At 47.4% G+C, this 25,258-nt stretch overlaps 1 protein-coding gene and 1 pseudogene across 4 annotated transcripts in view; both read right to left on the reverse strand.

Annotated features, from left to right (window-relative positions):
* The window catches only part of LOC144178639 (G patch domain-containing protein 4), a 467,686-nt gene that overhangs the window by 98,438 nt on the left and 343,990 nt on the right, over positions 1 to 25,258 (reverse strand). The gene's annotated exons all lie outside the window — the stretch shown is intronic.
* Positions 13,051 to 13,115, reverse strand: LOC144180781 (U6 spliceosomal RNA; annotated as a pseudogene).

Below are 25,258 nucleotides of genomic sequence, written 5' to 3' on the forward strand. Positions count from 1 at the left end.
TATGCCTTGCTTAGATAGATGGTTCGTTCTGATTCAGCACTGTACTGTTATTCATGGACTTACTTGCCTCGCTATTATTTCCTTAAATAATCATCGTCATGCTATCCCCCCCTTCCCCAGCTAGCGCGTTGATGACAGCCAATAACCCTGACTACAAGTCAGCAAACTATGCCCGGGAAGAACAGTGTGAGAGCGAGTCGATTGTTGCCAAGGCTTATGTTCGTAAAGCAGGCATGCAAAAACATCTACTAAGCAGTCTTGTACAGATACGGACGAGGACTTACTGCCCTTCGCGGTGGCACTAGATCTTAAGATGTTGCCGCACACATGTGCCTATGTCCACATCCACACTTGCTGTAACTGCACTCCCCGGCAGGCTAGGCCGCCGCGTGAGCGCCCACGCGCAGAAAAACTCTGGAAATCTCTGCCCTCTTATGTCGTCGCTCGTGGAAACCCTGCGTAGTTTTCTTTCAACTACTTATTTCGTGTGGCTCAGGCCATCTTGGCCATACTGGACATAGTCCGGCCACTTAGGTCGCAGTGTAAGCAGCATGCGAGAAATTCGAAACGCAGCAACAATTTTCAGTGGAATGCATGAGGACTACAGCAGAGCCTTCCAGCTTTCGGCTAAATGCAATTCATACAAAATACAATGAGGTCCAGAACTCAAAAAGGTAAGCGTGGTAGCGAGAGCATGTGCTCCAGAAAATACCACTGATCTTAGTGAAGTGACATGATATTTTTAGACCCGAACGGGTAGCTAAAGGACACGGCGAAAAAGAGAAAGCTAGTTTTCCAGAAGAAAATCCTTCAATACTTTCTTTAAGTGCAGACAATGCCATTCCGGATTTTAGGTAGAAGAGCAAAGTGTTCGTTTTTCCGTAATTAGTATGCACTATCGGCAATAAAAAATCCCGCGGAAAGAAAAATCTTGTAGTCTTGGTATTACTCAAATACCGACTGTCAGTAAATTCAAAATAAAAATAGTTGTTAGTCTAAATAACATCACAGCGAGGTTTAATGAAATAAACTCAACTTGCGCCGTAGTGACGGCGAACTATCTTTAAAAAAATCAGTGAAGTTTGCACCCGCGTGCAAGACTTGAATGACGAAGCTGTTGTAATTGATCGTTGATGGAAACAAAGTTGAGTTGTAGTATCGTTGTGGTGTCGTAGTAAACATCAGCTGCATGACATTTCAGTGAGCTTATGTTGAGAAAGGCCAAAGTCAGCTCATCGTTTTGGTCGACGTTTGCGTACGCCACTCAGCAAGCGCGACTTATCGTGTCTAGCGGATGCTTTGCACGCCGAGCCTCTCGAAACGTGTCCTCTTCCTCGGCCGTGCGAACTATCCGCGGCCGGGCCATTTGGAGTCAATGATCACCTACGGCGGCTTCGACATTGAAGTCGTGGCTCTTCTAGAGTACAGAGCGCATGCGCACGACGGCACGAGGACAAACGAACGAGGGGCGTATACGCTATGACGTGCCTTTCTCGTTGCGAGAAAGTGTTGCCACCATACGGCGAACGCTGGTGTTTTTTTGTGGCCAGTGCATGGTCAATCTCCCTAAGTGGGTATGCTTGGTTTGACGAACGTGCAATCAAGGCACGCGGCGAACGCTGGAGCTTTTTTTTGTGGCCAATTTTGGCCGATATCCCCAAGTGGGCATGATTAGCTTGACAAACGTGCGCTCGAGGTACGTGTGCTCGAGCGCTCGGAATTTTCTCGGTATTTTTAACTGCGGACACCATACACAAACGATTTGCTCAACAGCTTCGCTATTAAGAAGAACCATTTGCAGTAATACGTAATGCTTGGTTTTGAATGCGGATTTTGAAGCAAGCACCGCCACCAACAACAACAACTAAATTTTATTTTGTTTTCTGTTTCTTGCGACGAGATCGCTTTTTAGCTTCCTGCTGTTGCTTGCTTCCCGGCGGCTTGCCCTGCCAGCTTTTCAATGTTAGGGGCGAAACACCTTAGGGGCTCGGGCTGTCGGCGTCTAATGTAATCGTCGTCGTTCATCGTCGTATTCTCATGTAGTCACCGTGCCAAAACACCCGGAAAGTTTTCCAAGGCCTCGCGCTAGAACGTTTCGTCTCCACCGGCAAGAACACGTACTAAAAGAACACATAGGAATACTAGTTTTTCGTTCGTACTTGCTTGGTCGTGTCTATTCTACTCCGTACTAGCTTTAAATTTAAAAGTTGCAGTTCTCCGTTTAGAATTTTCCTTCTCCGTCTTCGTAATTGGGATGTCGAGTACATCAGCGCGAGCCGTGTGGCAAGAATGAGGCTTACAATCTTTGAATACACTTATACACTGCATGCTTCACCCCTCCCGAGGTTTCACGTCAGTGGAGATGGCCTGTTTTCTTTTTGGTTCTTGTTTTACGTTCCTTATCAGCCCTCACTAGCTTTAATTCTATAATTTAATTCTTAAAAAGAAAACTGATGGTGATTATGTTGACAATCGCATCTGTATTTTCACATTCTCGGTTAATTCCCCATTCAGAGGTGAGGAAAGGGCAATCAACATAACTACGAAGAAGACAAGCAAATAACATGCCCTTGTTTTCTCGTTTGGGGGGACTAGGCTGGGCCGATGCCATAGGGACGTGTGCAACGCCATCCACTCCTTCATTTCGGAGACAGCTCGTCTTCAGGGTTAAAAACATTCCGGTTTGGCTGACTTTTACTATAGTTTTCCTACTCTTCCATCTGTTGTTTTCTTTTTCGTGTTTTCTTCTCTCTCTCTCATTAACCTAGACCGAATTCTTTCTTCTGCTCCATTATTTTGCCCCGCATGATTGATTGTAATGGAAACATAACTCTTCTTGGCCAATCCCCCTAAGTGGGTATGCGCCCTTCTTCGGGCCACCACTACTACCACGTTTTCTGCGCAGCCTTGGAACGATGTGCCACGGAATCGGCCTGAGAAGTCTGCTATTCGCCCTTTTAGCAGCTTTCACGTGCCAGCGACCCAACGCAAAAGCAGCGTCGCTTTTCGGTGCCTATGACGATACAATGGAATCCGCGGCGGTGCTCTCGACACAGCCGCACTCCCCACCGGCCCACGCCCGACCTCCGGCCGTGAGGCCAATTATAGTGCAGCGCGAGGAAGAAGCCGTCGAGCTCGCCCAAGTCCTGCCGTCTGCGTACGTCGACTGAGATTGCCGGAGGCTAAGCTTCGACAGACGCCTGCCCTATGTATAGTTCTAAGAAGATTGTATTGTCTCCAGCACGCTCTTATATAATACTGAAGCACTGTCAGTGTGCGTACATTCCTCTACGGCAGCATGTCGATTTGAACATCTAATTGCTTGTGCCAGCCAGATGATGAACGCCCAACTAGCACACACCCGGTTTCTTGAAGAAAATATGTTTTGTTTGTCCTCACGTGGGCGATTTTTGCAAAGCGAAAAAAAAAAAAAAAACGTAGGACGAGCGTAAAAATGATGTTTCGTTTTGTTTTCAACAATACGAGGAAGCAGACGACTACGACGTGAACGACTAAAGCGGAACAATTTCCGAATAGTATGTAAGAAAAAGGCCCCCCAAAAGAAAAGAGGCAGTTGTTTTTTTCTATTTAACAGGTGTGGTATAGTGTCTAGAATGGCTCTAACCTGTGCTAGTAGGTACAGCCACGATCAAAAGTTTACGGAACAGAGAAATGGCAATTTTTGGTTATTTATCTTCCTATAGCAGCTCGACAAACTGTCGATGCATGCGAGATGTCGTATAAGTACTGAACTAAGCAAACCTACCTCTGGGCTGTCGTGCAGCAGAGAATTACCTCTGAATTGCTGCTTTCGTGGTCCGTAAACTTCTGCTCTTGGGTGTACAATTCTTGGTGGAAAGCAGTTTGAAGATTGACAAAAAAAAAAAACAGGGACAAGAAAAAGGGAATAGGGTAGGACATGTCTCTGTTTTTTGTGAATTTTAGAACTGCGCTTTTCACCAAATGATAGTGCGTGCGCGCGTAATGTTGTAAGCGAAGGCCACGTGGAAGATAAGTCTATTTTCGGTGTGCCTTGACCGCTGACGGAAACTGAAACAAGCGAAATTCATTCTCCGGCGAAAAGCGGATTGGGGAAAGTCCGATCGCGTTGCTCGCGTACGCGTGCACACACGGGCGGTTGGACTCGTGGACACGGATTGCGCGACGCTGTTCTGTATGCGGCGTGTGCGGCCTTCACTGCACCGTCACGAATAGCGCTTTTCTGGACACGTTCCTACTTTGTGCGCGGTCACAGCATTATTGCGGCCTCGCGCGTGTTGATTTCCCGGAGGACGCTGCCGGACATCGAAGGCGAGCGCGAATATTTTCGCGAGTGTATGTTGCGCTAGCAGGACTTCATCTTTTCGCATCCTACGTCCTTGTTGCTGTTCTTAGCGTCTTTGTGACGTTGCGGCCACCAGGAACCATGGTAACGGGGCAAGAAAGCAAACGAAAAAAATCTCTGCTAAAGCCGCCATCGAAATACGCTGTGATTGCCTTCGACGAGTCCTGACAGCATGCGCGCCCTTGGTCGGAGGTGACGAAAGAACTCTTGCGGTCACGTCTTCTGGGAGCGCAGGAAATGAACTCTGACGGCTTGTTTCGATTTCTTCACTTTGCTGAAAGCCCAAAATAAAGTAGCTCGGGCCGCTAATGAGAAGCAGAATTTGTTTGAGAGTTCAGGTACTGAAATACCTAAGCTACCATGGCGCTGTGGGTGACTGAAACACTAGCGCGGAGGTTTCACTGAAGCCCGTGAAAACGAAGGTTTCAGCTCGTGGAGGTCAAATGCCAGCCCCTGTTCAGTACACTTGCGATGGCGCACTTAGCTATCAGCAATAAGCCACGCCCGTATTTTTAAGTTATTTGAGCTAAAGCTTGACTTTTGAGCGCCCAAACGCCACCCGTTCATGCGCTAATCCTCCCGCATTCGAGCCAGTGACGTGCCTCCGACCAATGAAACGTTCTAAAACTATTTATCTTACTTTTGCGGGTCGCGTGCATGGGTAGGTGCACAAACGATGCTGAGACTCTCAACGCTGATTGGCCAGCGATTTTGGCACCAGTCACACCAAAAGGCTCAAAGGCGGGAAAATCAGTCGCTACACCCGCTATTATTGAGACTGAAATTCACATGAAATCTATCTAGTTTGGCGCGAACAAATGCCGAGCAAACTGTTTAGCAAACTTCGTTGCGAGTTGCGAGACTGGAGGGGGATGCAGCGCCAAAACAGCGACAAAATTGTTTTAGGCACGAAAGCGCGCACTGCAGGCATTAATAAAGTTTTTCCAACCCAATAGGCATGCAAAATACTTTATTGAGCTTCTTTGTAATTTTCGTTTTTCGTTCTCCGAAAAAAACAAAACAAAAAAACTTCCAATTTTGTCGTTTTCGGAGAACACTGTCTCTGCCCATTACACCGTGTGTTATCCGTGTCTCATGAGTACCAGTACTTGTATGTAGCTCGCACATAGGATCGTTGATTCCTCCGTACAAACCCCACCTGTGCCTCTAATATAGCAATGTGGGCCACAGACGCGAGTAACACAGCCGACGACTAAGGGGCACACTGTACTGCCCCCCCCCCCCCCCCAAAAAAATCAACTATAAAAATAAGCAAATTGTATAAAAATAAATAGAAAATGTGCCTAAATTAAACCTAGCACCCTTACTGATTTACGCCGAGATTTTTCTGAAGTGTTGGCTACCATAGCTACGCTGTTAACTGCAATCTTTGCCCCTACGTTAGTAAACTTACAGGCAAGAACTCACGCTAAGGTGGCATAAAACGCTCATAAGCACTCGAAGGAAGATGTTTGCAGCAGATTTTAGAGAAGAAGCTCTAAAGGCCCAACCACATGCTCTAAAGGCCCAAACACATGCAAAATCGACGTACTCGCGCAATGACGTACGCCTGCGGTGACATACGCCACTGTCTTTTCGCCGACCGACGACGTCGGAGAGGGCGAGTAACCACATAATGCCGCAAGACGCGCGTAAACCAAGCGCCGCGCAGTGTGGCTCGACTATCCTGGACTCAGCTTTGTGGCGACCAGTTCAGCTACATTTTAGCTCAAATAAAACAAATAATGCCTATTCTCACAAAAGTACGTATATTTAATACAGAAACAACTAAAAAAGTTCTCGGGACATTAAAAAAAACGTAAAGGAATAGTATGCATACTTGGCAGGCACGAACCCCTCCGCTACACTTGACGTAAACTGCCTTGATCCCATAGTTGCTCGTTGCTTCGCGTGTTTTATCCGGTTGTTTTCTCTCTGTATTTTACAAATTATTTCAGTTTATCGTGTAATTATTAGTAAAGTTAGCTTATTTATCAATTTGCTGTCTTGTTATGCGACCTGGCAGCCAGATAATATAACCGCCAGAGGTCTGCGCCAACACCGTGCGCCCGAGAGTTTGCGGCGAAGTCTGGCGAGCTCTGACCTGGGCGAAACAAGCGCGTAGCAATGCATTCGGCGTACGCTGGAGTACGCCGGTTGCTTACGCGCTTGCGTCGGTTTACGTCTTCGCGCAAGAACGTCGGTTTTACGCGTGCACGTGGTCGGGCCTTAATACTCCAGGTAAAAACGCAGAAAACGCCTCGTTCCGTCATAATGATTTTCAAGTTCAGCCAAGGTCAAACCAGTGCCTCGCGCGGTTGCGCAGTGAGAGTGTCTGATCACTCGTTTGTTCGGCGGAGGGAGGTGGGTGGAGGGGAGGAGGAGTGCACTGAGGGGGGATACGGGGAAAGATTAAGGGCGCATGCCATCGGAGAATTATACGAGCAGGTGCCGGCTGCAACGAAGTTCACTGAGCGTTCGCACGTAGATTGGTGACTGCGCCTAGCAGCGTCAGTGTTTTGTCTTTCGGTGCAGTTGTGTGCGGGTTTGCTGTGCGCTCTTGGCGCAAAAAACGACCAATCACTCGACATATTTGGTTTAACCAGGTTCAAAACAATGACAAAGTTTTATTTAGAGTCTTGGCGCAAGTAAACCGGAACAACCGAGCGACAACTGATAAATACTGCTGGCAACAGGTAAGCATAAACAGCGGAATATATATATTATGCGCTGTAGAGTGGGCTTAAAGTGTAGGCGCTTCAATTGATACTTGATGCATTTTCTCCTAATTAGGTGCAATAGGATCCTCTTCTCCTAAAGCACAAATGTCAATGGTGAAGCATGCTTTACAGAAAAGTTGAATTTTTTTTAAGAGGGAGTGGGTGGATTTCCTCTCAAGAAATCATCCTGTCATACAGGTCTATGGTGGCAATAGTTAAGTACAAACAGCGAAATATATATATTCTGCGTTGTAGAGTGGGCTTAAAGTGTAGGCGTTTTAATTGATGCGAAGGAAAGTTTGGCATCCACCCGAATGCGGCCGTACGTCTACAAATGAAAGCTAACAGCTTTCTCAGAAACTTCGCAGTTGAAAAAATTCGTACTGGTCCGGAATTTGAACCCGGGACCACCGCTTAACCGGAGCAGTCGCTCTACCAAATGAGCTAACCAGGGTGCTTGGTGATACATGGTGCATTTTCTCTTAATTAGGCGCAAATGGATCCTCTTCTCCTAAAGCACTACTGTCAATGGTGAAGCACGCTTTACAGGAAAGTTGATTTTTTTTCTTGGGGGGGGGGGGGGGGTTGTCTTTCTCTTCGAGAAATCATCCTGTAATACAGTTCCATGATGGAAGAGGTTAAGCACAAATAGCGGAATATATATATATTACGTGTTGTAAAGTAGCCTTAAATTGTAGGCGTTGTGATTGATAGTAGGTACATCTTTTCTGAATTAGGTGCAATAGGATCTTCTTCTCCTAAAGCACGAGTGTCAATGGTGAAGCACGCTTTACAAAGAAGTTGATTCTTTTTTTTTTTTTGGGGGGGGGGGGTGCGTTTTCTTTCCAGAAATCATCCTGTCATACAGTTCCATAATCCTTGAAGGATAGCTGTTCAGCTTATTCTTGAATTTCGTACCTGCATTACGCTGGGTGGCCGCTTGGCCCACCTCAATCACTCGAACAGATCCTTTCCACTTGACCCTAATGGCTTGAAACCGCCCAAAAATCCAAGCAGTTTACACGACATCGGTACCATTAAACATCGCTCCTTATATTTCGGTTATTTTCAGTGCTTTCTTCTTATTTCCTCCGAAACGGCGGATAATAGCTTGTTGAAATTTTTTCTCTCTATTCTCAAAGTAAGGCTCGCCAAAACTGGGCTCTAATAGGCACTTACTTACTATCCTGCACTTTTATAAAACACGTATACAAAATTATGAGAAAGATTTGACGGCATTGGATAACAACACAGCACTTCAATAGCCTGATCGCAGCATGGACTCTGCCCTAAAGCCTAAGCAACGGCTGCCGGAAAACTGCCATACACGCATTATCTTCCTAATCTTCCTATCAGTTCTCGCTTTTGCGTTTAAGTGTTTTCATCGAAATTTCACGCTGCCTCCTTTTTTTGACTTCTTTTATTTCCTCCATTCTTCTCCCTCTTCCTCCTCACTCCCTATTGCAACATTATTCTCTCCTCCCCACCCCGCAGAGAAGCATGTAGGCGTTAACATGCCGACAGACCTCTCTGCTTTCCTCTAATAAAGAGCTCTCTCTCTCTCTCTCTCTCTCTCTCTCTCTCTCTCTCTCCTAAGATAGAGTAGGTAGTTTTCATTTACTTTGCCCAAGGCTCATAAACTATAACTTTACCCTGTCTAGGGACAAATTACTGACTTGTCTGTTTATGTATACTACAACTACAGCATTATTCTGGAAAAAGAAGAATTTTTTTCAATATTTTCAAGAATTGAGAAAACCAGATACAAGTAATGCATAAATCGGAGCTTTCATAATGAACTGAACTGTGTTCTACTAAGTTTGCACAAGTTTGAATTTGTATCAAATTTTATGCTCATGGCCCACTGTTGTTACCCGAAGAAATAAGAGGTAAATGTTGGCTACTTCAGAGCTGATGCCTTCCGGTTATTCTAATTTGCGCAAACAGAGCTCACTTGACGCGATGGTCGAGTAAACTCGCCGCGGAGCAGTCACTGGCGGACGAACTAGTGCGCGCAGCGTGCAACTGAGTTGTCGGATGTCGCTTACAAGCCCGGCTCCGTGTTTACGTGATCCCCGCATCGACCTGCGTACAAACGATACGTCTGATCAGGCCGGAGAAGCAGAGTCAATCGCTCACGGCGCGCTTGACTGTTTGATTCGATTAGGGCTGCCGGGGCCATCGCCGAGTGCTGTCGTGCGCAATAACCGGTCGGCCGGAGGAATCGAGCCGGCTCAATTGGACGCCGTCGTCATAGATCACGGCTCCGCGTGTACCGATAAGGCCCCGCCGGTCAAGGGCTGAAAAGCCGCAGCTTCCCCTTCTCTCCCTCCACCCACCACCTACACCGCGAGGGAGAGAGGGGGCAAGAGGCCCCGGCTTCCGCGGGAAGCCCCAAACACGGCGGCTGCGGCTACGACGTGCGCGGGATCTCGGCGCCGTCCTTTTCAACGACGTCTTGCGCTACGGGGCGCCGTTAGGAGCAGGCCCGAGGCAAAAGCCTCAGACTGCCACGGCGATCACCGAGCGCCATTTGTCTCCGCTGCTGCAGCGATCCTTGCGTTCTGCGTTTCCGAGCATCCTGATGCGGGCACGCACGGCCGCGCCCAGGCAGACGACAGGAAAAAAAAAAGATAAAAAAATAGGAAGGAGGCGACGTGCATGCACGCACGCACAGAAACACGCGGGGAACATGGAGAGATATATGACACGAACATAACGAAGGCAGGCCGGCAGGCAGCGAATGCTACACTGAAGACGTCACGCTAACTACTGCGAGAGAGTGCGCGGAGCCCGAAGAAGCGAGCGGCATTGACAAAGCAGCAAGTCAGTAGATTCGTGAAGGGATCGTCGGTGAGAGAGAGAGGGAGACGCCGGGTTCCCTCCTAGGGTTCGGGGGGGGGGGGGGGGGGAGCGACATACGAGCCGCGGGCGGAGGAAAACAAAAGCGCACCCAGGGCGGCTCCTTGCGGGCTACCGCGGTTCGGGAGCGGAGGGGAAGCGGACCAGGCGCGGCTTGAGCGAGGAGCAACAAGTCATCCGTGACACGGGTCGGCCTGCCGGTCGGCGGATGCCCATTTCTCTCGGCCGCCGCCGCTGTCCGTTTCCTAATGGCGCGCCCTCGTTCGTCCCGACCTCTGGGGCCGTAATGATGACGGCATATATCGCCTCCCTTCTCGCTGCTGCACGCGCCAGACCACCCTTTTCTTGCCTGCTCACATTCTATCCAGTTTTTTTTTTCTCCTCTTATTCCGAGCCCCTTTTCTGCGTCTGCCTCGGAGAGGACAGTCTGGGAGGATTAAGAAAGCGCCCGAGAAAGTTCTTCCCCGCATGGCGTGCAATTTCGTATTTGTTAGCGCGCCCCCGCAGGTCGTAAAAACACCGTTACCGGAACGGGTTTGTGCTACGCGCCACTTCAGTATTTCACGTAGAGCGCAGAAATCAACGTCGGAGAGGCCACCGGGTGCATTATTTCACTCGAAGGAAGCCAGGAGCGTTGGGTGCTACCTAGTGCCTAACGATATGGCTTTAGGGGTAACATCTGTTTTTGAATTACGAAAAAAAAAACAATATAACAAGGATGATGGAACTTCTCGACGTGCACCTGAGCAGCACGTAGATGGCAGTCGTGAAGTATTATATCGTTACCTGACACGATACACCTTGTGTAGACGGAGAGCATTTAAGGGCTCGAACACTTGTAATTTGTCACCACACACAGAATCTGGAAAGACATAACAAGTAATAGTCGACTATTTAGATTTGTTATGTGCTCCTAAAGGTGTGTTGTTGGCAGAGGGTACATACCTTCTTTTTAGCAGACGATGTGAGCGTTTTTTGTGACAGACGCCAAAATAAATTTTGGCGGCGGGGAGGCAAGAGGGGGGGGGGGGGGGGAGGAGTAAAAGCAACATATACAAAGTTTTGACGATGAGAAGATGCAACTGCGTCAATGTTGAGCATTATAGAAATAGGTGTTAGTAGACAGATAACAGGATATATATTAGTCTTCCCTAAGATCCCCCCCCCCCTCCCCACGATGTTAAAAAAAGGTACAGGGATGCTTAGCAATTTTTTTAAAAGTGTGATGGTGGACTCTGTGTTGCACCTTGGAAGTTGGACCTTGTGTTGATCGGCTGTCATTATTACTGTTGAACTTCCATGTTTCTCTAGTCGGGCCGTTGCTTCAGCTTAACCCGAAACCGCTTCGTTTCCGACGGCGGTAAAGAAGAGCGGTTTTAAAGCTGCTCTAGCCTTTTTCACCTTGGGATACTTTCTCGATATCTCCTGCCCGCGACTTGGCCTTGTTGCGTCGTCACCGATGGCAGTGTGGAATTGTACAAGGCGCGTTCAAAACGTTTTGTGGTGGCTGCTAGCAGTTTGCGCCTCCGGCCGGGGAGTAGGCAGAATTTTTGCTCCGGGGGGGGGGGGGGTAGAGCTGAGATTGCACCTCTACCTTCTTCATATGATTTTTCAAAGGATTAATAATATGTATGATAAATACATAACTAATAACTGATAACATACATAACTAATAACTGTCAGGAACAAAGAAAAAAAATATTTTATAAAAAAATAATTCGCGTCTTCCTAAAATTGTGTAGAATTGCTATCACTGCTTGCACTTTTCTGTTCTATCTGCATAAAGAGAAATAGCACCTAAAGAAATATGGAAATGTAGAACAAATGTAAAAATATATACTTAACGAACACGGAAGTAATTAACTAATTCATTTAAAAGTAACAAAGCACGGAGCGGACATTACAAACGCGAAAACACGAAACAAACAACTTGTGGGTGGACGTTTTATTTAATTGCCGCTTTGTAATCCAATATTTTATTTATTTATTTATTTATTTATTTATTTATTTATTTATTTATTTATTTATTTATTTATTTATTTATTTATTGAAAGTTTACAATCATTTGTCACATGAAGTTTACAAACACTGACTTGACCCATAGACAGAGGCTAGTGCAGGGTTCAATAAGAAAAGTAATGGACAGAAGCGCGAAATATCAATTATACATAATACAGATAAAGCTGTACAGACACTGTAAATATCACTTCCGCGTTTTTATGAGAATACACCTTTACACAGAAGAGAAGTCTTTCTCCTCTTTGCACACATGTGACGGTAAGGGTCAATTTTTAAAGGGACACTGAAGTGATTTGTAAACAATGCGGGATTACGAGCGCAAATTGTAGTCCGGAGTCCCTAGGCCCTGTTTCGACCACTCTGAGCGCGTTCACGCGAATTTATTTAGTATAAAAATCAATTCGAAAATGCTTTCCTCCTCTCTGCACTCTCGCCCATTTTCTGTGGCGTTTTCGTGTGACGTCAGCAGGAGAGGAGCTGGCAATTGGCTGCGCTACTGCACGGCTCGCCGACCTTCTGCGACCGAGTCAGTCGGCCCATTTCCGCCGGCCGCCGACGGGTCGTCGCAATTCGCTCGATCAGTTGAAACTAAGCCACAACACGTTTGTGAATGGAAGAATGTGCCTTTCTTTACTTCGTTAGTTTGTACACTGTATCTAGCTCCAAGTCAAGGTCGCTTCACACAAGCGCTGCACAAGCGCACATGCGACGCTTCCCTGTCTGGTACGCCATTAGGAAAATATAAGGCCTCTTGAAGGGGGAGAAGAGTCAGCGACGTCAATATAGGTACTAAGGAAATAAAATCAACTGATATTTTTACCGTACAGCGTAAAACTAGGGTGCGGGAAGCACTTTGTTGCGCTGAGCGAACAAGCACAGCGGTCAGCAGCACGACTACGCATCTGCTAACGCTTTTCCGTCTAAGAAATGCAATTGCTAGACGTGGGCTATAGTGGAAACTAGGGGGACGCTTACTGCACGAGCGCAATACAGCAAAAAGTCACCTAAGCTGCTTAAAATACTAAAACTAAATAAAAGTGTAAACTGGTTATACATTATATACCTTATATTTGCAAGGTCAGCACGGCTCGCCCCGTGGCCGAGTGCACAGGGGCCATGCTAATCTTCTCTGTATCGTTCCAATTTTAGTATATGTACTTTGGAAGTGGTCTGGACAGGTCTGGAGCGCTATGTATGTCGTCGCAAATGTTTTGCCAGTCACAAGTTCGAATCCCCGCGGGTGCATGTTTTTGTTTAATAAGTTAAACTTTTTCGTTTTTCGCGATGTTTTTTATACTGAGTTCACTTTTTTTTTTTTGGCCCGCAACGTTCATTGCTCCACGAACTAGTCCACAGAACTCGCGCAGGCTGGCACTGGAACGCTAGCGAGTTCTCGTTGGCGTGCTGTTGCCATAAGCACCGACTGCTTGCGGGCAGTGGGCACAGGCCAGAATCAACAGACCCTTGGCCTGGTGCGAACACGCTTTTTACGATACAGGCATGAGTGAGGCAAGCTCCAAATATTGGGGGAAAGCGCATGTATTTGAGCGTCTGCAGGGACGCGGAGGGCCTTCATGCACATCGTAGGCCTCGGCTAGTGAATGCTACGATTCCAAGCCATCCTGGGAGGCTTACATAATGCAGTTTACAGCCGACAACATGGCAGAAGCGCGGTACTACTATTACTCGGATATTGAGAATGCCCATCCAACGACGCCATCGGATGTCAAACATATTGTTTTACAGAACCAAAACCGAAACTTGTTTGATTGCTAACCTTGGGCGTCGTCCAATCACGGTGCCCTCTCCTCCCAACGTCACAGCTTAGTTGGTGCGGCCGCCGCAAACAGCGCATGGTATTTTTTCTTATTTCGCGCTTTGTAAAATAATTACCAATTTGTCAACCGGATAAACGATGAAAAGTGTGCTAATTTGCGCCAGTCTACGCAGTGCAAGCAAAAACGGGAGCTTGACAAATTCACTTCAGTGTCCCTTTAACACCTCTGTCTTTCATGCCAATATACGGCGTAGGAGCAGCTCGTCAACCGTCGCTCACTGGGGGTAATTGTACAAAAATTAATAACACAAAAAATAAGTCAAAATGTACGGGTGCCATGAAATAAGCGAGATTATACTTTGATCAGGTCAACTTCCAACAATATGTACATTGACACTGAAAGCCCGTTCTGCAACCGCGAATTTACCTGCAAATTTGCTGCTGCGGCGCCACTCGTGCGGCAAAACGACATTTTTTTGTAGCTGTGGCAATAGATCGTTTTGCCGCATGAATGGCGCCGGAGCAGCAAATTCGAAAGTAAATTCGCAACATGTAGAGGGGAGGGGGGAGAAGCGAAGTACGAAGTCGTTAGTGCAATGCTTTCCAGCGGTGGTCCCGGTTGCATGGAGGTACTGAAGCATCCAGGTCCGCGGTTTCGCCCGCGAATCTCCCCTAGTTTTTCTGAGCAGCGACACTCCGTCGCGTCACGGAGCGCAAGCTCGCAGAACACCCCTGGCGTGAATGAAAACCTTACATAAGAGTTAGGGGTGACAGGAGGGAAAGGGGCCACCAAGAAAGTTAGGTGTACTTTCTGGACAGGATTTCTGGCGTTCTATACAAAATCCTACGATGGTTTCCGGCGCAGGTGGTTGCCTTTGTCGCCGTGCATGACAGCGCGGCAAAATTTCGGAGGGGAGGGAGCCCATTAAGCACCCCCCCCCCCCCCCTCATCTATACGCCCCTGCTTTCCGGGCGCGCGTGCTCCTCGGTTCGCTTTCCTATTTTCGGTGCCACCGACTTTCTGTATGATGTAATTTTCTACATGCAAACGTCCCGTGAAACATACAGATCTAAGGGTTTCATCTTGAAAAGTGCTAGGGAGCGTAAGCACTTTTTGTAATGTACAGAAGAAATTACTGCCTAATGTCCGAACAGATGTGCCAGAATTGCGGGCGTCGCAGTGTTAGTAGTGGCCGTGCGCCTGCCAGCGCAGTCAACGGCGTGAGTGCGAATCTGGGCGAAGCGCGAGCTGAAATAACGAGCCCACTTATCTTCGTCATCAGGGGTCGGTCACGTCTTGAGGTGGAGGGCCGAGTTGCATAAAGCCGACACGGCTGAGGGCCGGACGGGAAATCGGGTGGGAGGCGGGCTTCGAAGGCAAAAAGGAGAAATTCCGCAAACTGCCAATATTATTTGACAATAATTGACAATAACCTGGGTAAGTGTGAAGTTGGGGGACAATACCAACTGGAAGCTATCAATTTTTGGTCCTTCTCTTCCGCCTAACCACATTTGAGGTCAAAACTGGGGTGTCGGCCTTCAGATAGAAAGTGAAGGGGAGGGGGGGGGGAGGGTTCTGACGACGTGCTGGAACCGCATCATTTGCCCCACGGGGCCCATGCAGCCCGGGCAGTAGGTTGTCGACCCCTGGTCGTCGTCGTCGTCCCCGTCCTCCTCCTCCTCCTCCTCCTCCTCCTCCTCCTCCTCCTCCTCCTCCTCCACCCGGCGTCGTCCAGCTCCACTTTCGAGAACACTCTGCCCAGCGTTCGTGGCGGGTTCTCTCGCGTGCTTTTCGGCTCGCCAGTTCATGTGCGCCCACGCCTGAAGTGGGCAGCTGAGTTTGCGCTACAGCCGCCGAGTTCGCGAAGCCGGTTGCCGCTGGTTCTAGCGGGCTCTAACGCGGTCCACATCGGGAGAGATATGAAAAGCTGCGACCAAAATGATCCGGTCTGCATTCACAGATAACTTTCAGCGGCAAATTCGGAAATCCACGTGGGGTGCAACAGCCGGGTCTCCGACGAAGGAAGAACAGCCGCCAGCTCTGCTATTTCTCCAGCCTTGCACCACTAGTGCAAGCCGCGCCACTTTTTAAATTAGGATTTAGCCAATTTCCTTTATTTTTCGTAGAATTAAAAGACTCGCTATTTCATCCTACCGCCCCTTTTTCCAACGCGGCTTTTTCGAGAAAATGTTTTAGGCAGGGCGCGGGATGAAGTAGCCGTCGCTCGCAGTCCAATATTGTAGCCTCGCGCGGCATTTGCGCAGCCGGCACAAAGCACGCATAGAGGTGGTGCCAGCTACAGTTTGAAGGAGAGTGAACCCAGCGCTCGAGTAAGGCGGTGGTAAGGCTTGCCGAGCGCCTGCCGCCTGGTAGACCGGTGCTATGTCCCCGCGAGTTTGAGTCCCCCGCTCCTCCCTCCTCGGCACGGTCTGAATTCCTTCATCCTATAGAGGGTTAGGCACGTGCCAAGGGCGCGAACCTCCGCTGCCTATACAAAAAGTGCAGCGGCAAAAAATGTATTCGTATGACCTGCCGAAACGCGCAGGCGTGGAATTCCGTCCCGCTGAGACGCCGGCGTTTATTGACAGAGAAATGTCGAATGTACGAAGCATTTTAAGACTAGTGTCCCGTAAAATGACAGGTCGTGGCTGCTAAACAGCAAGAAGTTAATGTACCGTGCATTGCATGAAGGCGGCATTTCACCGTCATTGTCCAATCGTAGCCGCATATAAACGGTTTCATCTGTAAAACACATTGTTCGTAAAGTTGGTGCATAGTTGTTCTAGAAAAAATAAAAACTGTGGTTGATTCCTGTCATAGGATTCAGTAAAACACGAAAGTGAAATGTGCAGCGAAATCTGCAGCTGAGCATGATTTGCGGGTTGGCGGCTGTCTTGTGGGGTGTGCTTGGCGAGCGACGTCCTGCTGGCGGGTCGCTTCGGGAAAGGTGTACTGTCGTCATTTCCGCGACGGATATGATGCCAATGAAATCTTGGGGTATCACGGCGTAAACCAATTTCGCGTGAAAATATAAAACCCGAAAACGAACAACCCTAAGTATAATGTACTCTTTAGTATTAAAGGTTGCTTCCCCGCGAGAAGACCTTGTGTGCGGGGGTGCATCCTTTACAGGCCTCTTGCTTCGTCGTACTGGCGTCACTTCCGTGATAGATATGACGTCAGCAAAATCTTCGTGCATCCGGAAATAAAACATTTCGTGTTAAAAAGCGCTTGTCCCGTCATGCTCCTTCTCCGTCGTTGCGTTTAGCGCACTCTAATTTTTAGAAAAGACGTCATTTGTCTGTGACTTACTGATATAAGCAAGAAAAACAACAAAAAAAGGCACCCGCGTCCACTGCGAATGCAATCACCCACAGCTGCATGACGTTCACGATCGTTACCTACAGTTCTCCAAAATTTCAGACCCGAATACCGTCCTCTCAAAACGTGCTCTCTCTATTGTCCCTGTTCGTCTGGTGCCGGCGGAGTGTGGTCGCCTCGACTAGGGAAACGGGAGGGGGGGGGGGGGGGGGACTGTTGACGATCGTGTCTGTAGCGAGAGAGGATGCACGCGTGGCTATGGAGGGTTCGGGGGTTCTTCTCCGGGTCTTGGCTGCCTTCCGAAATGGCCCGGAGGCTATGTACTCGGGCAGCGGCGTCTGCCGTCTCATTTCCGTCGAGGGACTCGTGTACCGGAGTCCAGCCTAGTTGGATGTCGGGGAGTTGCGGGGTGCTCTTGATGATCTCGAGGGCGAGAGGAGATATTCGGACGAACAGGTAGCGTGATATGCGCCTTGCGAGTCAGTGATGAGTGTGACGTATTCGTTGTTTGTTGTGACTGCTATGGTGAAGGTGCTCTGTCGAGTGTCGTCTGTACAGGTGGTGGATGTCATGGGGGCCGTGAATTCATTGACCGATTGTCGACACCCGTAACTGCGTAGGCGAGCCAGAGGCTAAGGGAGGGAGGGGGGGGGGGGGGCGTTGGATGCCTGCTTCTTGATCAGTGTAATGACCCGTGCTATGCGGAGAATTCCTTGTTGTAATGGGGGGATGTTTCAGGAATGGGGGCTACATGAATGCCTTGGTGGTTGTGGTGGAGGACGCGTTGTCACTGGTCTTGTTTGGAAGACACTGGATATTTGAAGGGCTAAAGGGTGTCTCGGCAGGAGGGTGTGAACTACAGGTGGCGGTTTGGGAGGGGCGATGGGCTTCTTGCGATCATTAGCAAGTGCTGCGCACTCCCAGTTGGGGTAGGTTACGCGTGGACGTGGAGGGGGGACGCAAGGCGAGGCTTGGCGCAATGAAGGTGTATTTTTTGGTGGTCTTGAGAGCCAGGTCTGCCGTACTACAGTTCAAGCGACTGATGAGGACTGCTTGCGTGATTCAGATATTATCCTCCTAAAGGCCGCAGTGGCAAAGGGCAACGCGCCGTATGAGATGAATGAGTTGCGCAAGGCGCGCTGTACTGCACGGAGGCTTCGGGAACCGACTCTATTTTGGAGGATGCGAGAACGAGCATGCGGAAGTGGGAGACGTTGGCCAGGGAAATCCACAACCCTTGCACCCCATCCTCTCCCCATGTACGAGTAGGGGGGGGGGGGGAACCTAATGACAGTTTCGAACATTTTGACCCACGGCATGATGACAGAAAAGAAAACGAGGTGCCGTCGTTGACGATGTCGTTGTTGATGATGGTGTTGAAACAGTACGAAGTCGTCGCTAGATCCGGGGCAGCCTACTGCGACGAAGGCATTCCAAATTAACGACGACTCCAACAGGGCTGGTATCCCTGCCTTACAGACACGAGCTTGAACAATTCAAATAAATATTTAACATCAAAGCCTAACGTGGAATCAGTAAAACACGAAACTGAAATGTGCAGGAAAATCTGCAGCTGAGCATGATTTGCGGGTCGGCGGCTGTATCGTGGGTGTGCTTGGCGAGCGACGTCCTGCTGGCGGGTCGATTCGGCAAAGGTGTACTGGCGTCATTTCCGTGACGGATATGACGTCAGTAAAATCTCGGGGTATCGCGGCATAAAACACTTTCATGTTAAAATATAAAACCCGAAAACGAACAACCCTAAGTATAACGTCCTCTTTAGTACTAAAGGTTGCTTCCCCGCGTGAAAACCCAGTGTGCAGAGATGCACCCTTTACAAGCCGCTTGCTGCGTTGTACTGGCGTCACTTCCGGGATGGATATGACGTCAGCGAAATCTTCGTGTATCCGGGAATAAAACACTTTCGTGTTAAAAGAAGAACACAAAACGAGCGCAAGCCACTCGCAACTCTATAGCGGGTCAGAAGAAACCGTCAGTCGGTCTGGTGTTCGTGGGAGCGTCCGGAGAGACTCCCACCACGACTCGCAATGGAAACTGCCTCGACGATTATTCTACCGCCACTAACCCGCGTGCATACGCCAACAAGTTCGAAGCGCAGGACACGTACAATGCGGCTAGGAACTTGGTAATACTCTAAGGGTATCGTACTCTCCCAACCCACGCGTCTCCCAACCCAAGTTTTTCCCAAGTAACGCGAACAAAGCCATGCTGCTTCCCCTTTCTAGAGAGAGAGAGAGAGAGAAAGAGAGAGATAGAGAGAAGAGAGAGAGAGAGAGAGAGAGAGAGAGAGAGAGAGAGAGAGAGAGAGAGAGAGAGAGAGAGAGAGAGAGAGAATGCTCTTTAATGTGAACTGGTGAGGTCAGCCCTGCTATTGACAAGACTTGATACGCCAGATGGGGGTGACTGCGATGATGAGTGGTGAATATTAGACATTATGGGTACAGCAGGAAAAGGACAAACAAGACACGTTAAAAAAAACAAAAAACAAGAGAATGCTGCCAGCAGAGTCCGGACATAAAAATACAATTGAAAAGAAAATCGTTATAGAAACACTGAATCAAAATACAAAGTAAATGACGCAAAAAATAAGAACGACAACGACACAAACCCAAGAAAAATAAGTAGATGAACGCCACAGCTCGAAAGAGTACATACTGTGAGACACTTGCTCTGTCAGTGATCTAGAGAGATTTATCCAGTTCAGAGTCTCGTAAAAACCGAAGCAGAACTTTTGTACCCAAGGTACTGTCAGCACTATTGGCCCATGGGCCAGAAAATTACGAAGTTCAGGACTGCCACCATGATGCGAACAGGAGACAAGGAGCTAGCTTGCAGTTTTTCGCGCAGCAGCGAATCGAGGGCAGACGCACAACAAGTGATTTACAGTTTCACGCACGGCGCAAGTTCCGCTTCCGAGTCGCGTAAGAAAACCCAATGACCCGTAGGAATGTTCATTCTCTCTTCCTCTAAAATAACCGATGTCGTTTCCTTAAGGCACCTGTGCGATTATTATTGCGTTAAAAAGTGTGGCTTCCAAAAAGGAAAAAGGCTGCGGTTGATTCCTCTGTCATAAGAATCGGTAATTTACGAAAGTGAAATGTGCAGCGAAATGTGCAGTTGAGCATGACTTGCGGGTCGGCGGCTCTCTTGCGGGTGTACTTGCCGAGCTACGTCCTGCTGGCGGGTAGTTTCGGCAAAGGTGTACTGGCGTCATTTCCTTGTCGGATATGACGTCAGTGAAATCTTGGTGTATCCGGGCATAAAGCACTTTAGTGTTAAAATATAAAACCCGAAACGAAAACGAACAACCTTAAGTGTAACATACCATTTAGAACTAAAGGTTTCTTCCTAGCATGAAGACCCTGTGTGCAGGGGTGCACCCTTGACAGGCCACTTGCTTCCTTGTACTGGCGTCATTTCCGCGACGGATATGACGTCACTGAAATCTTGGTAAACCCAGGAATAAATACTTTCATGTTAAAAAAAACACAAGCGTTATTTGTTGTGCCACCCACATTTGGAAGCCGAAAAGTTCCCCACTGGGTGTCTCTTCTGCCCTCCCCTTCCCCCCCCCCCCCCCCCTCCTGAGTGGAAAGAAAATGCCAGATTCAGGTAGTTCATGTATGTAGGTTAATGATAGCTCATCACTTCGGCGGTCTTGGGATGTTATGTTAGTCCAAATTTTGAGGGGTGGGAGTGGAAGAGTTTTTTTGTCTTCTCGCCAGGCGGCAGGTGCCTGTAATTGATAAGAGAGAACGGTACAATGGGAGCTGCCGGAGAGAATAAAACGCCCCGAGGATTAAATTTTTCTGATAATTTAGCGTCAAGACGAAGAATCGCCTGGAAGCAACTCAGCTTCGGGGTGAGGCTGAAGCAGAAATTAAAAAAAAAAGAACGAAAAAAAAAACCCCAGCATTGACCCGTGTTCGCATGGCTGGCTCTATTAATTAGGTTTCTTTCACCATAACGGAAAGAAAAGCAGCGGCACGTTCACGCGTGACGAGTTTAGGAAAACAGAGAAGTTCCAAAAAAGTGCCGCATATGTACGATGAGCTATTCTCTTGCGTTAGATTATACGATCAGAGCGATGTGAACGTTTCTGGATCGTTACCTTGAAACAGAAACGGGGAACATGTTTTAGGGAAGGGAAACGAGGACTGACCTCGTGCCGTCCAACACAGTACAAAATAAAGAGAGGAGGCGGAAGATGTGCCCCTGGCATATTTCCCATTCCAGGCGGGCTTGAAATTTCCGCTGGGATCAATCACGGCTGTTTTTATTCTTCGAGGACGACGGAAACAGGAAGGTCCACTTGAGTAACCGGCCTCATCATTTGCGTGTTGGAGGACACAACTTTTCCCGTCGGGGGTATAATATGCTTTATTTCACGTTTCTTTATCCGGTTCTACAATGGTCGTGTAATGACCGTGGCGTTCCACCGTTTTTGACGATGACTGGAAGTAGAAAGTTCACACCCCGACGTGGGAAATGGGTGGACAGCGCAAACACGTTCGACTTGGTGTTTTACGAGCCGAAGTTGAGCTACTAGACTCGAGCTACTAGACGTGTCGCAATAGATAAATACGAATATATCTGGAACAACTGGAGTTCCTGAATGTGCGCCGAAATCCCGACGGAATGACATTTTAACGCGCAAGTACTCCCAGCCGAGTACCTTAGCACTAGCCGTGCAATGCCCCGTATCTGCACAAAAATGCGTATCTGGCGCAGTTACCACATCTAATAGTCGTAATGTTGTAAAGGTAGGTTGTTTGTTGAAGAAAATGAAAAGACGCACCCACAGAAGAAAACCAACAATGAACTAACGAAATCTCAAAGGTCTAATACACCGCCATCACGCCGTTAAGACCGAAATAAAATCAAAAAGGACAGAAGAAAACCAAAAAGAGGGAAAACTTGAAAGTGCACCAGCCATGTAACTCCTTGTGTTTGTGCATAAATGCCTAATTGGAGAAGTTAACTCATTTCATTGTTATAATTGTATAAGTGCAGATCATTGGCAAAAAAAAAAAAGAACACAAAAAAAGCTCTTTTGTACGCAGAAACTAGGTACGAGGAGAGGGCCTTTTCACCTCTTTGATTACGTTGCATCGCGACCTTGTGAACCTTAAGAGCCAAGGAGAGTGGGTTAGGGTCAAATCATGGAGCTCACGAAAACTCCGCGTGGTTCACCGATGTTATTGTACAAGGAATAATTGTGCATCAGTGGGCAAAGTAGTTCGGGAATTTACTGGATATGTGGAAGCGTAAAGCACTGTATGGGCAGCCGCCTTTCTTTTTCTTTTAAAGGCGATGTATATCAGGTGGTGGACGTTACTTGTAACGTTGTAAAACAAGCACTTAACGCATTTTTTTGTGTGCGACAAACATACCGGTGGCACGAAAATTTCTCCTACGGGATGCGCTATGAAAAGTTGGCATTCCTGACCAGTTTAAATATGACGAGTAGGCTAGTGACAAGTGGGCCCAGATCCTTTGAAGTGTGGGGACATTGGTGGGGACACTGGGGACGTGGGGCCCCGAGGACGTAGGAACACTGGTGGGAGCACAGGATAAGGGCAATTTTTCTATTATTTCCTAAGGGGTAGCGAAATCCGCGCGTCTCTTTACTAAATCCCAACAATGTGCAGATGAAATCAAAAGTACACATGAGGATGATTCGACAATGTTTCACTGTTGTAGTGCATTGCCCAGTTTCATTGCAATGATTAAGTGAGACAAAAAAAAATAAACAGTGTTCGCCCGCTGAATCAGTGACTTACAGGAGAAAGAACATTTAAAAATATGTATTGCCTTTCATTGTTCCGGCACTGACTCACATTTATAATTTGGCAATAGAGTTCGGTGTGTTTCCTGGTGGTATAAAAACATCAAGGGTATCATTAATTTATAAAAGTGGTGATCGGAACGTGCCCTCTAATTATGTACTCATATACATCCTTTCTGTCTTGTAAACGGTAGTGAAGAAGGTAATTTCTGCCAGAAAAACGAAATTTTTTCAGAAACACAAACTCATAAGCGACTCGCAATTGGGATGAATTCACTACTGGCCGGTCAACTGAACAGCTATCTATCCGTTAAAAAAGAATTCTGCAGAATATAGATAGAAAACTAGTACACGGTAGGCGCAGTTATTGATTTCTTCAAGGCCTTCGATTGCCTGGATCATCATATTCTTTAAATCAAGTTACAGCGGTATTGTTTTCGTGGGAAGCCGTTGAATTTGAATTTTTTCGTATCTGATTTAGATGGAAGAGAACAGTCTGTATATATTGTAATCACAAATCCACCAGACTGCCAATTGCGTGTGGCGTACCTTATGGTAGTGTATTAGGTCCTCTTTTATTTATTACATATATTAACGCCAATGTACAGGTTGTCCCCTCTGTTACATTTATAATATATGCTGATGACAGTGCACTGATTTTTGCTCGTGCTGATTCAGATGAGCTAATAGCAAGATCCGATATAGTATTCGCGAAGCTGTCACAGTGGGCAAAGGATAAAATAATCAAAAGAAATTCAAACAATTTTTATTTCTTGCCAAAAATAAACATTCATTCCTCACCCATATTAGGTTTCGAACGTCACCAAATAGAATTCGTTCCCGAACACAAGATTCTAAGGGTCTACTTTTCTTTTAAATTGAGCTGGGATGCTCGTGCACGTTGAATATCTCTGTCAGAAGCTATGTGCCGTCACAGGCATCTCATCGCGCTGCCGTTCTATATCCCCAGTTTGAACTAAACTTCAAGTATATTACCCTTTATTCCAGTTACAACTAAATTACTGCCACCTTGCGTGGGCGACCAAAACAAAAAGGAACACGAATTATCTTTTAGAAAGCCAAAAACGAATGGTAGGAGGCACTGAGAATCTAGAACGCACGTCTACCACGAAAGAAGACTTTTTGACAGCGAAACTGTTCAGCAAATTATTATTTTGAATGTCCGAGTTAAAAATACCGAGAGAATGCCGAGCGCACGTGAGAGCGCGCACGTGAGCGTGTGCGTCGCGGCGACCACCTGGCAGTTAAGAAACCCCAAGAAAATGCCTAGCGCTCGTGTGTGCGTGCCTCGCGGCGACAGCCCAGCGTCCCCGGCGCACGTTTGTCAAGCCAAGCATACCCAATTAGGGCGATTGGCCAAAAAAAACCTCCAACGTTCGCCGTAATTGTGGCAACACTTGCTCTAAATGAGAAAAACTTCAGCGTGAGCCGTAATCGCGGCAACACTCGCTAGGAACAAGAAAGACACGTCATAGCGTACGCGCTCCGAGGTGATGTCCAATGATTTTCACTTCTAAAAAAATGTAGCAAGCTCCCACTTATAGTCACAGACTGTGATGGAGTAGAGGTCGTTGCGGCAGCGAAGAAGAAGCAAATCGGCTGTAATCGTGAACTTAAACCTTGGTGGTGGTCGTGAAGGTTGCGTACAGCTTCGCTACCTTCAAATCTTACGCGTTAGTGTGAGCTTTCTTCATTTTTTAGCATACAAAGGTGTTCGCTTGACGATATTTATGTATTGCAGCTGCTGTACACCGTTTATTTCTCTTGTGTCGCTGTAATAAGTTTTGCGAATTCTCTTTACAGCACCAACAAAAGATTCTCTTTACAGCATCTTCACAGCATCAACAGCCAGATGCACACGCACCCGAAGCACTGAAGCATGGATGGTACTGCATTTCCAAATAGTTAACACATAATTACCTGGTGACAGTAAACAAATACAAGCAAACCGCCAGTTGTTCAAAGAAACAGTTGACTTCATTCTTCGTGCGATTGTAAGTATAAGTATTGTTGTGGTTGTATTTTTCCCCCTTTTCGTTGTATTGTTTAAATGTTCAAAATATTGTTTAATGCAGTGGTTCTCAGCCATGAGTGCGTCGGGGACCCTTTTTGGGCTTGCAAAAGTGATGGGGGACCCCACGACGAAATGTAGGTTGATCGATGTCATAATGTCAAACAATTCGCACTTACAACTTACCATAATGTCATAATGTTAAACAATTTGCTCTTGAATAGCCTTCTGAACACCCATCTTCTGCCTTTTCTCTGTATCTTTTTCGTCTCTTTCATAGCTGGAGTGTTGCGCAAAAAAGCAGATGTTAAAATACGTGCTACGCGGATAAACTAAACCTTGAAAGTCACGCGGTGAAGCCACTTTTTTCCA

Source organism: Haemaphysalis longicornis, unplaced genomic scaffold, assembly GCF_048455015.1.
Source record: "Haemaphysalis longicornis isolate Haplotype H1 unplaced genomic scaffold, Haemaphysalis longicornis Haplotype H1 scaffold_4, whole genome shotgun sequence".
NCBI lineage: Eukaryota > Metazoa > Arthropoda > Arachnida > Ixodida > Ixodidae > Haemaphysalis > Haemaphysalis longicornis.